This window comes from Silene latifolia, chromosome 9 (assembly GCF_048544455.1).
Source record: "Silene latifolia isolate original U9 population chromosome 9, ASM4854445v1, whole genome shotgun sequence".
Classification (NCBI taxonomy): domain Eukaryota; kingdom Viridiplantae; phylum Streptophyta; class Magnoliopsida; order Caryophyllales; family Caryophyllaceae; genus Silene; species Silene latifolia.
In genome coordinates, this window is record NC_133534.1 from 223643255 (window position 1) to 223655085 (window position 11831).

The 11831-nt window shown below is 36.4% G+C and overlaps 1 long non-coding RNA gene across 6 annotated transcripts; it reads left to right on the forward strand.

The window, feature by feature from the left end:
- Positions 1-1860: 1860 nt before the first annotated feature.
- On the forward strand, positions 1861-11343 carry LOC141600455 (uncharacterized). 6 transcript variants are annotated; one of them, XR_012524325.1, is made up of 8 exons: positions 1861-2095; positions 2797-5118; positions 6756-6814; positions 6999-7262; positions 7802-7878; positions 9037-9091; positions 10548-10646; positions 10740-11343. It is a non-coding gene; the product is annotated as an uncharacterized LOC141600455 (long non-coding RNA). The 6 variants fall into 6 exon arrangements; XR_012524327.1 differs by having other exon boundaries at positions 7137-7262; positions 8659-9091; XR_012524323.1 differs by having other exon boundaries at positions 1862-2095; positions 8659-9091.
- Positions 11344-11831: the final 488 nt, after the last annotated feature.

Sequence of the window (11831 nt, forward strand, 5' to 3'; positions counted from 1 at the left end):
AAAAAGGCCGGTACATCTTTACCCGGTCTCATTTAGGTGTGTGTAGTTTCTTCTCTTGGTATGCGTTACATCAAAACGCACAAGTATGACATTGGTATTTTTGCATAGGTGTGCGATAGCCTATCAACATTCATTTGTGTTTAGGAAATTTATCTTTGTTAGGTACACGACAAGCCTATCACTTTATTAGGATAACTTTATTTACGCTTCTTAGTCTCTAATCCCTAGAGTTGGCATTGGGTCGTGCTGGACCGGCCCGTGTGCCGGCCCATCATGCCTTCCCGCCAAAAATGGCCCGGCCCAGGCATGGATATTGGACTTATCGTGTCGTGCTGTGCCTGACCCACTCACCCAAACCCCCGTCGCGGCCCGCTCCTGGCACGCCCAATTTCGAGAACAGGCCGTGCCTGGCCCATGGGCTAATCGTGCCTAGCACGTGGGCCGACACAATTGCCTTAGTATTTTTTTTTTCTAAATACATTTTGATTTATATAAATAATGAATATTAATGATTTAAATATATATTTTATTAAATATTAATGTACTTGATGTCTTGATTAGTTGATTACTTGTATTTTTAATGTACTAGATTTAATTAAATAATTAAAAATGATATTAAAAAAAGGAATTTAATTAAATAATTAAGTAACATGCTAAATCTCGAGCCGTGCCGTGCCAAACCCGCCATGCCTGGTTTGTGCTGGACCCTCCGTGCTTGGGCCGTGTCATGCCTGGGCACGGGAATTCCCAAAAAAAATGCAGCCGCGACCCGCCTCCAACCCGTTCGTGCCGTGCTTGTGCCGTCAGTATTGTTTATCTGTCCCGTGTCGTGCATGTGCCTGACTCGTGCCGTGCCCGTGCCGCCCGCCTTAGCCCGGCCTAGATTGCCATCTCTTTACTCGAAGCCCTGGAATGAGTGACTTTACACCATTTCTGCAAAACCAATCATTCATGGAGCGATTTATGTGGACAAGCTTCAAATTTTGATAAATTTATTATTTTCAATATTTCCACTGGCAGCGAGTTACGTCGGTTTTAGCTATACAATATACATAAACCACTTTATAAAATGTCGTTAATAAATCAATTACAAGTTGATATAATAACAGTAATAAAACTCAGGTTTGTTTCTACACAATAATAAAGCACAAATTTTTATTTGTGACGGATATATCCGTCGCAGGCTTGTGACGGGTTAAATATTACCCATGTGAGTAGGTGAAGACAAACACTTTGTGATTTACTAGACTTGTCTTATCTACACAAGTGGGAGATACTTAACCCGTCATAAGCTTGTGACGGATATACCTGTCATGTCACAAGTAGGGATGGCAGTGGGTCGGGGACCTGACCCAGACCCTTCGGGTCGGGTTTGGGTTTGAATTTTTGAGACCCAAACGGGTATGAGTCGACTATGGGTTTTAATAAAATATTTTGGGTCCGGGTCCAATTTATGGGACCCGAACCCGACTCTTAGAGCATCCGCAAAGGAGAGAAATCACCTCCCCATTTGTCTTCTCTTTCCTTAAATGAGCAACCCCATTGTTGCACCAACCTCCCCATAAAATGGGGCTCCACTGTTTTTAGGGGAACTCCCCAAAAAAAAGTAAAGTAATTTGTGTAACTTTTGGGAAGGTTCCCAAAATTTTGTGTGTGAATTGGGGAACCTCATTGTTGCATAAATGTAATTATGAAATGGGGAGGGTAAATGGAAAAGTTAGTGGAAAATGAGGTGCACGAATAAGAAAAGAAAAGAGAAGATATGGGGAGCCTCACTTTTGCGGATGCTCTTAGACCTGCAATTTTTTTTTTAAAAAAAAAAAAAAAAAAAATTAGACCAACAAAAGAAACACACGCCGATCCTCTTTAATTTTTCACAAATAAACCCAAAGTCTAAACCCAATTTCATCCCCCAAAACACTAAACTGACACATTGAAAAGTGGCAACGGCGATTCGGCGACCGCCAAGGACGACGAGCGCAAGGAGTTCGACATCTCCGGCCAAACTAACAGATCTTCAACTCCTGTCAGAGCACCGATGACCGGCCAGATCTTGAACTCCGTTGCTTTCACAAGTTAACCCATTTTTTTTAAGGTTTGTTTAATGTTTTTGATTAATTTCAGTCAATACTGAAATGTTTTAGGGTAATTTGGTTTCGATTTGCCTATTATACTTTAGGCTAATTTGCTATTCAATTAATTTTAGGCATATTGATTTGATTTTGGGTATGTGTTATTCAATTAGCTCTGATTTGTATACTAATATGGAACATTAAGTTGTGTTTTGTTTACTAATTTGCATCAGTGAAAGTTTGAAGGGCAAAAAAAAAGCTACTTTAATAATAATAAAAAAAAAAAAAAAAAAAAACTAAAAATGGTCATCCTATTGTCAGACCCGCGGGTATACCCGGACCCGACCTGGATCCTTACGGTATGGGTCCGATGATTTTAGACCCTACTGGCCGGGTAAGGGTTCAAGGTCAAGGTGACGGGTCAGGGTCCGGGTCACATTGGACCGACCCATACCTGACCCGTTGCTATCCCTCTATAAACCCACGTCTCATTTGTATCAACAAATAATAATAAAAAAACTATCTAGAATATCCTATTATGTTTGACTTATTAAACACGCTATACTTACCAAATATAAACACGCTATAATTACCGAATATAAAACTGTGTACTTTCTAATAGACTAATTCGAAAGTCCGACCATTGCCATGAATACTTCCTATTTACCATTCGAATGAATTTCCTTTATAAATAGTCTGACTGCTCATTTTCAATGGATTGCAGAGGAGAAAAACGAGGGCTGCTCATTTTCAATGGATTGCAGAGGAGAAAAACGACGGCTCAAGCGTGATCGAAACGTGTTATTGAGTGTCAGTAGCTTCCTTGCCTTCTCCTAAAGCCAGAAAAATCGAGCATGTTTTGAAAATTAATTCGGATTTAGGTTCATTGTTTTGATGGTATTTTGTTATTTAATTAGCTATTTTTTGTTTTAAATTCGAGTTAAACCTTACTTAGAGTGAACAAATTTTCAGTTATTTCATTCAAATTTAGGGTGGTTATTCGTATATTGAGACTAAAAATAAAAATGTGTTAATCGATTGTGATAATTTTTAAAGCGATTATGGTTTTTATTTGGTTTTTAATTGTGTTGTTTGGTCCCTCATTTGAGGTGTTTGGTTTTGATTTGTCTACCTTTATGATGATATGAGCTAAGTTACCCGACGAAATAGTGAACTAATTCACCCGAATTGGAAACTCGAATTACATCGATTTATGGTGCTTGTTATAACTTCTACCGAATTATGCTTTATTTTTCAGCGAATTGCGTATTTTTATTACGGATTCGTTATTTTTATCTAATGCATTAGAGTCGTCTTGACGTAGATGTCAGGATTGAACGGCGCAGGATGAAACAACAGAGCTTACAATCTCATTTACTTACTCTCCTTGAAAAATCAATGACCTGCGAAATAGTTTTGGTAGGAGGGCTAAGCGACGAGGAGTTTTGGAAATCGTTTACGGAAAGACTGAACTTACTCATTAGAGAATCACCGTTACCCCATCAGCAGTAATTTTTCGGAGATTTTGCCCCGTATGAAGTTACGGAGTATGGAGACAGTTTACGAAACACTTATTTTGATAATAAGATCATTACTTACTCCATAATATTTTATTTCTTCCTTTTCTTTTTTGGTAATATGTAAGCTTATCTAAAACTTTTTTTTCTTCATTTTGCCCATATATTGTAGGATAAGCTTGATGTAGACCAACATATCTCACACTTCCCAGTGTATAGGAAGGTGATCATAGGTTTCCTTCATTTCTAGGAAGGTGATCATAGGTTTCCTTCATTTCTATCTGAAGATAGGATGCTAGACATCAAAACTAAAAGGTCAAAGTTATACGCTATCTAGCATATGTGTTTGACCTTTTAGTTTTGATGCCTAGCATCCTATCTTCAGATAGAAATGAAGGAAACCTATGATCACCTTCCTATACACTGGGAAGTGCAAGATATGTTGGTCGCCATCAAGCTTATCCTACAATATATGGGCAGAATGAAGAAAAAAAAAAAGTTTTAGATAAGTTTACATATTACCAAAAAAAGAAAAGGAAGAAATGAAATATTATGGAGTAAGTAATGATCTTATTATCAAAATAAGTGTTTCGTAAACTCTTTCCATACTCCGTAACTTCATACGGGGCAAAATCTTCGAAAAATTCGTGCTGATGGGGTAACGGTGATTCTCTAATGGATAAGTTCAGCCTTTCAGTAAACGATTTCCAAAACTCCTCGTCGTTTAGCCTTCCTACCAAAACTATCTCGCGGGTCATTGTTTTTTCAAAGAGAGTCGAGTAAACGAGATTGTAAGCTCCGTTGTTCCATCCTGCGCCGTTCAATCCTGACATCTACGTCAAGACGACTAATGCATTAGATAAAGATAACGAATCCGTAATAAAAATACGCAATTCGCTCAAAAATAAAGCATAATTCGGTAAAAGTTATAACCAATCACTATAAATCGATGTAATTCGAATTTCTAATTCGGGTGATTCAGTTTACTATTTCGTCGGTTGACTTAGCTCATATCATCACAAAGTAGACAAATAAAACCAAACACCTCACATGAAGGACCAAACAACACAATTAAAACTAAATAAAACCAAAACCACTTTAAAAATTATCACAATCGATTAAGACATTTTTATTTTTAGTGTTAATATACGAATAACAACGCTAAATTTGAATGAAACAAACTGAAAATTTGCTCACTCTAGGTAGATTTAACTCGGATTTAAAACAAAAAAATAACTCTTTAAATAATAAAATACCATAAAAAAAATGAACCTAAATCTGAGTTAATTTTCAAAACATACCATGGCTTTTCTGGCTTTAGGAGAAGGCAAGGGGAGCTACTGACACTCGATAAACGTTTCGATCACGATTGAGCTCTTGTTTTATATTCGGTAACTATTTATAAAGGAAATTCATTCGAACATTAAATAGGAAGTATTCATGGCAGTGTTTGGGACTTCCGAATTAGTTCATTCCAACAGTAGAGGAAGTACACAGTTTTATATTCGGTAACTACGTGTTTATATTTGGTAAGTACAACGTATTTTAATATTGGAGAGTAAGTTAACATACTAGGATATTCTAGATAGTTTTTTATTATTATTTGTTGATACACATGAGACGTGGGTTTATATCAATAAGTCTCCCTTGTGATAGGTATATCCGTCAGAAGCTTATGACGGGTCAAGTATTTCCCACTTGTGTAGATAAGACAAGTCTAGTAAATCACAAAGTGTTTGTCTTTACCTGCTTAAGTGGGTAATATTTGAGCCGTCACAAGCCTGTGACGAATATGTGCGTCACAAATGAGAATTTGTGCTTTATTATTGTGTAGAAACAAACCTGAGTTTTATTACCGTTATTGTATCAACTTGTAATTGATTTATTAATGACATTTTTATAAAGTGGTTTATGTATACTCTATAGCTAAAACCAACGTAACTCGCTGCCATGGGAAATATTGAAAGTAGTAAATTTATCAAAATTTGAACGGATAATTCACGCGGTACCCGTGAGGTTTGCCACTTTGCACGAAATACCTAAAATTTTGATCCAAAAAATTTAAAGAGGTCATAACAAGTGTTTACGAGTTCAGAAAGTGACGAATTTTTTTTCCAAATCGCTCGTCTTTACGAGAACTACAATTTGAAAAAAAAATTGTCGCATTTGGATCCCGTTGCTAGAAGTTATTGTGCGTCAGTTTTTTCGACCGAACAAACTTTGAGTGATCATATCCCTTGGTCACGAGTTCCAAACTTGTCAACATTCGTTTTCAAATCGTAGTTTTCGGAAAGATGATCGATTTGAAAAAAAAAAATCTTCGCTTTCTGAGTTCGTAAACACGAGTTATAGCCATTTTAAGTTTTCCGGATCAAAAATTTGGGTATTTCGTGCAAAGTTGCAAAGTTCAAGGGTACCGTTATCCGAAATTTGAAACTTGTCCCCAGAAATCGCTCCATGAATGATTGGTTTTGCGGAAATGGTGTAAAGTCGCTCATTCCATGGCTTCGAGTAAAATCGTTAAAAATCCATTGTTTAAAAAGTCCAAAGATGACTTACTCTATCTCTTGCTGTAAGAGCTGTAACAGTAATCTTGCTATTTTCTGCCCCTCTCTCTCATTCTTGTTACTTCCCTGCCACCTTTCTGGTACTCCGTATATACTCCTTTCTGGTACTCCGTATATACTGTCTTCGTTGCTTCTCTCTCTCTCTCCTTCTCAGTCTTCTCTTTCCTTTCGACTTTGGCACAAAACGATCACCATAATTCCTCTTTCCTCTTTCCTCTTTGAGAAAGCAATTCACTAATCAAATCAAATTAACAACAATGACGATAACGAATTGAATCTGGCTGATACAGTAAGTAACCCTGTTTATTTTTGTGATTTTATAAATTGAGGTAGATTATTGATTGTGAATTAAATTAAATAATTTAGGGTTTAATTTTTGAGTTTAAATTGATTGCATGCAATAATTTGGTGCTTTTTTTAGGTTTAAACTTTAAATTGATTGCATGCAATAATTTGAGCCAAATTTAATTTCTGGTAGTTGGTAGTTATTATTTACTGTGATGCATGAATGGAAATTCTTGCTACCCATTTCTATTGTTTGGATTTATGATAAATTTGCGGTCCAGCAATCCGTTGACACCCGTTTTTCTCGTTGGTAGGGTGTCGAGGGTCAGATGCTCACAACAGGAGACAACGAAACTGGTAGTTGCTGAAAGTGGTGAGCAACAAGTGAAAATTTGTGTGTTTTTTCTTTTTGCAAAGTTATGGGTCTTGGGTTTGACTGAAGTTGGTATTCTCTTAATTTGTGGGGGTGGTTTTTTTTTGGCAAATTTAGTGTTGTTGCTTCCCTAATTTCAGTAAACTTTATATCCTGATCTTCACTGCTTCCCTTGTAATATCAGTTTGATAAATAGTACTACGATATCACGAAGAAGTGTGAGGATGGCCTCTGCTATGACTTTTCGAACATGAAGTTTTTAAATCAGGATTCAGTAAAGGCAAGATTTGGGTGTTGAGAAAGTCGATTTTGTATCGTGTAGAACAGAGGTATACGAGGCTTATGCAAATGGACTGGATGAGAAACCTTGAAGTAAAAAGGCTGCACTACTCAAGGACGAGATCAAGACTCTGATTTGTGTCGGGGGAATATGATCTTAACTGGCTAGGTATGACATGCAAACTCGAACTCGATTTAGTCTTTCGTATGTCTTTATACTGCTGATTCTTTCGTCAGTGGTGTTTTATATGAGTTTGAAGTTGAGTTTGCTTTGTTGACATTAAATTTCACGGTCATCTAAGGGATACCAATCTTGAGGAATATTGCAAGGTTCACAAATCTATTACACCCATGTGATCTTAGTGGGTATCTAATTCACAAATTATTGTTTAAGAATTAGATGAATGTGACAAAAAGTAGAATGCTTTGTTTTATATTCCAGATATAAACCGCTGTTTGAAAAAGTATTTGGGCACCTCCACATTATGCTCTTGAATTCTATTCACCCCATAATAATTGGATTTCAATAGTGTAAGTGTCTGCAGATTATATACATGACTTAATATAACACGAGAAAAAAAATAAGGGAGGTCAAATGATACATCAAAACTATATAAGGATGAGTGATCAACTTATATGGGATAACATATGACTTTGGATCTATAAGCTACCTTACGAGTGCAAAGCTAATAAAATCAAACTTTTCAGGTGACGAACAACGCACCGACAAGAGGAGCGCTGGAAAAGCACTTGTGTTGTTTAATTTCATTTTCCGTGAACTTGAGGTATGATCATCTGTGTTACTCAGACACGCCGGCACGTGTCGGTGTCCGACACGTGTCCGCGTGTCGGACACGGCTATTTGGGGTGAATTTTCCCGTTTTGTGGTCTATATTGAAGTGTCGAAGTGTCGAAGTGTCGTGTCGTGTCGGACACCGACATGTGTCTGACACGCGACACTGCAGTTAAGTGAAGTGTCGGAGTAACATAGACGATCATTCAAAAATTGATTTAATGCGATTAAGTATGAGGTGATTACCATGTTATTTTACGAGTTTTGATGAGAGAAAGCTCCCGGATGCATTACTTTTTTCCCTCTCAACCTAGAAATAGCTAAGTTTGATATTCAAATCAGAGGCTCTTCAAATGTTTGAAATTGATAAGAGCCTGTTTTTTTTAAGATTAGTACTTCTTTCATGTAGGGTCTCTTCTTTCCATCTGAGCTTCTATCTTCTTCCACTGTAGACCTTATTGCCTTTTGTTAGAAGTTTGACTAAGACCACCCCCGAAGTTGTAAACATCGCTTTTTTCAGTAAACAAGAGGCTTGACTGAAAGTACTCGGGATCCAAATACCCAAATGTACCCTTGACCGCCTTGTCCGAGTATTCTATTCTCATTGAAATGGTCTGTGGCTCTGCCTAATTCATCAGCACTGAAAAGTCTAATTCTTTCTGCACTGTTTTGTCCTTTTGTCGCCTGTCATTTGCTGTTGCAACAATAATCTGCTATTTTGCTCAAAAATTTTAACTTTCGGCCTGATAATTCTTTTTTATTTATGAACCAGTAGAGCCACCAGTCTATTAGCAGCATAAGTATTATTCCCAATGATAGAAGGTAAATTGAGCGTGTATTGAAACTCAAAGTCCTCCTACTGTGCCTGGAACAGTGTTTTGCGTGCTATCACGTGCGTCGTCCCTCATTTCTGTACCCTTTAATTCAGTCACTCAATTTCCCACTTTACCAATCTCCCACACTCAATTTCCCTTTACCAATTTCCCATTTTCTGCTGCTACTCTAATTTACTCTATCAATCAATTCCTTCCTCTTAATTATTTTACATCTATTTATCACTGTTCCTCATAATCATCTTAATCATTTTTCAATTTACATCTATTTATTTTAATTTTCTTTCACTTTCTCCGGTTGATTCTTACAATTTCAGTGCTTGTTCGTTGGTTCATACTAAGAAATACTGCATCGACTGATCACTTACTAAGGTAACTTTCGTATTTACATGCACTGTTGATCTCTTTCAATTTTGGGATTTAGATCCCGCAATAGTCCTGTTGCTTTATATACGTACTATTTTTGATAAACCATTATTCACTTGATGCATGAATATAAATTATTGCTACCCATTATTGTTTGGATTTATGATTTCCGATTATAACCGTTGTTGAAGCCAGTGAGATAGTTTTTACACTAAATAACCATTTATCTAGGAGATTTAGGGATTTTATTTTAACTGTCATTGCTATTAGTTATTGAGCTGCATGTTTTTGGTTTCAATGGGCTGGCATTTGATAAGCTTGTTGAGTTGAAAAGGGTGAAATAAGTGAAAGTCCAACAAAAGAATTGTGCTTTAGTCTATAGCAGATTGGCAGTTATATTGATGCATTAATAAAGCAAGGTAGAAAAAGTTGTAGCCATATACAAGATTACTAATGAGGCCTTGCCATGGGGGTTGTAAAAACTTGTAATTTACGGGTCACATTGAGCTCATGACCAACAGTCAACATGGGCGAACCTAGAAATAAAATTTTTTGGTAGCGAAATTTTCTAATATTGTTTTATACTTATGTAAGGTCCATATATAAGAATTTTGGGTAGCGAGTGCTACCCTTTGCTACTAGCTAATATTTGCTCACGACCTGTAAAATCCCACTTATAGTTTTATAATTAACTTATTAGGAGTATTTGGTAAGACTTTACGTGAGATGGCATGATGTGTGTTCTGCTTATTATCAATGTTAATTACTAACTTTTTTAGTGTAATTTTATTGGTCTTGCTTCAGACGGGCCATATTTTGATCTGAACCAATAAGACGGAATTTTGTAACCATTTTACAGCCAAATGTGACCACTATTGAAAAATAAGTTACCATAAACACTGGCTCGACCATTGTATTTATATTTAACCATAAAATGGTCACATATGCCCGTCTGAAGCTTTAGACGAAAATAAGTTGTCTGAAACAAGAATTTGCTAATTTTATTTGGGCAACACACTTATATTGTATTAAAAGACTCCTGTGGGAATTGGGTACTCTTAGTCAGCTGTTATTACTGGCTACGATACGATACAGTCTGTGATGTTGTTACAAGTAATTAATAATGCTAATTATGTATTCTAATAGGTATAGCCTATGTTAGCCTGACTTGGCCGGAAGTGTTGGACACTGTTATTTGTGGAAAGTTCTAATTTTTGTAAGTCTAAAATGAAGTGTTGTTTGTCGTTTTGCGCTGGACACTAAAGTGTCTGATACTCGACACACAACCAAACGGAAGTGTCGGAGTAACATAGGTTTTAAGATTTAAGTTTTACTCCCATGTAGTAGGAATGTAGGATCAAATGTCCGACTGTGCTATTACTGTTCTTTTCGACAACTCATATTGTAAGCTATGGTGTTTAATCAAGTCGGCTAAAATTTTCTTTCTTGTATGTTCTTACAGCAGTAGAGTCAAATGACGACGTTGATCAAGAGAATGAGATCGATGGTACTCCTCATGTTGCTGAAAAGCAGGAAAAGGCTCCAAGTGTATGTGAAACAGGTAGGTTATCCATTTAAGAAACTCCTTTTGTGCACTTTTGTTGTGTTTCTCTAGGATCGCTATTTGGAAAACTGATATTTTGGAATATAATAGGTGAACCAGTTCAGCCACCAATTAACGCTAAGAAACTTTGTATTGATCAAGCTGGTTGATGAGCTCCTATTTCTACTACATTTTGGCACTATTTTGAGCTCATTTGGTAGCATTTAGGGGTGGTTTGTGACGATTTTTACATTGTTTAACCAATTCCGAAGGCTTCACCATTTAGCATGGTTCAAGTGAAGATTAAGAAGCCAATAGATAGAAGAGAAGTGTCCAAGGAAGTGCCAAGAACAAGCTTGAAGAAACACCACAAGAAAGCCTTCCAAAGGATCAAAGGAAGAACGAAAGAAAGACGCACTCCAGCAGAGAAACCGCACGGTGCGACTTTCCAGGCACCAGAACTCGCACCGTGAGAGTTTTCTGGGTTTGATAGCGTTTTGTAGTACGGGCCTTTCCTTTGTTAAACCCATAAGTATTAGGTTACGGTAGACTATAAAGGGGATGTTTGCAAATAGGTTAAGCATCTTTTGTTTACTTTAATTAATCAAGTTGTAATTTGGGAATATTTTCATCTTTTGAATTGGGTTTTAGATCTAAGTATGGAGAACTAATCTCCTTTTCTTAATCCGACTCAAGGCTTAATCTTTGGTTGTAAGACTCTTTGATCCTTCCTTAATTATTATTATTGTTCTTAATCTCTTTTGTTTAAATTGCTTAATTTTGGAATCCTTGTTAGATTATTGTGATTAAGTGTGATTTCCTTGTTGCATAATCTTTCCAAGTTCCTTAATTTATTGTTGTTGGGATTATTAAGTGTGATTTTCTTGTAATTCCATGTTGCAACAACTTGTTATTAGACTAATGAATGTGATTTCTTCTTGGTTTAATTAACATTAGAGAGATTTAGTTGTAATTGCTCATTAATTGTGATTTCATTGTGAGTAATTTCACCTATTAGATTCCTATTGCTTCATCTTCCTGTTAATGAATTTATGTGTGTGATTTCCACTAGAGTAATTGATAAGTTGGGTCATATCATTAAGTGTGATTTCCTTGTGATTAACTTTTAATTAAGGGAATTTGGAGATTTAATCTCACTAATAGGACAATAATATTGATTAGAAGGATTGATTGGAAAGTTTT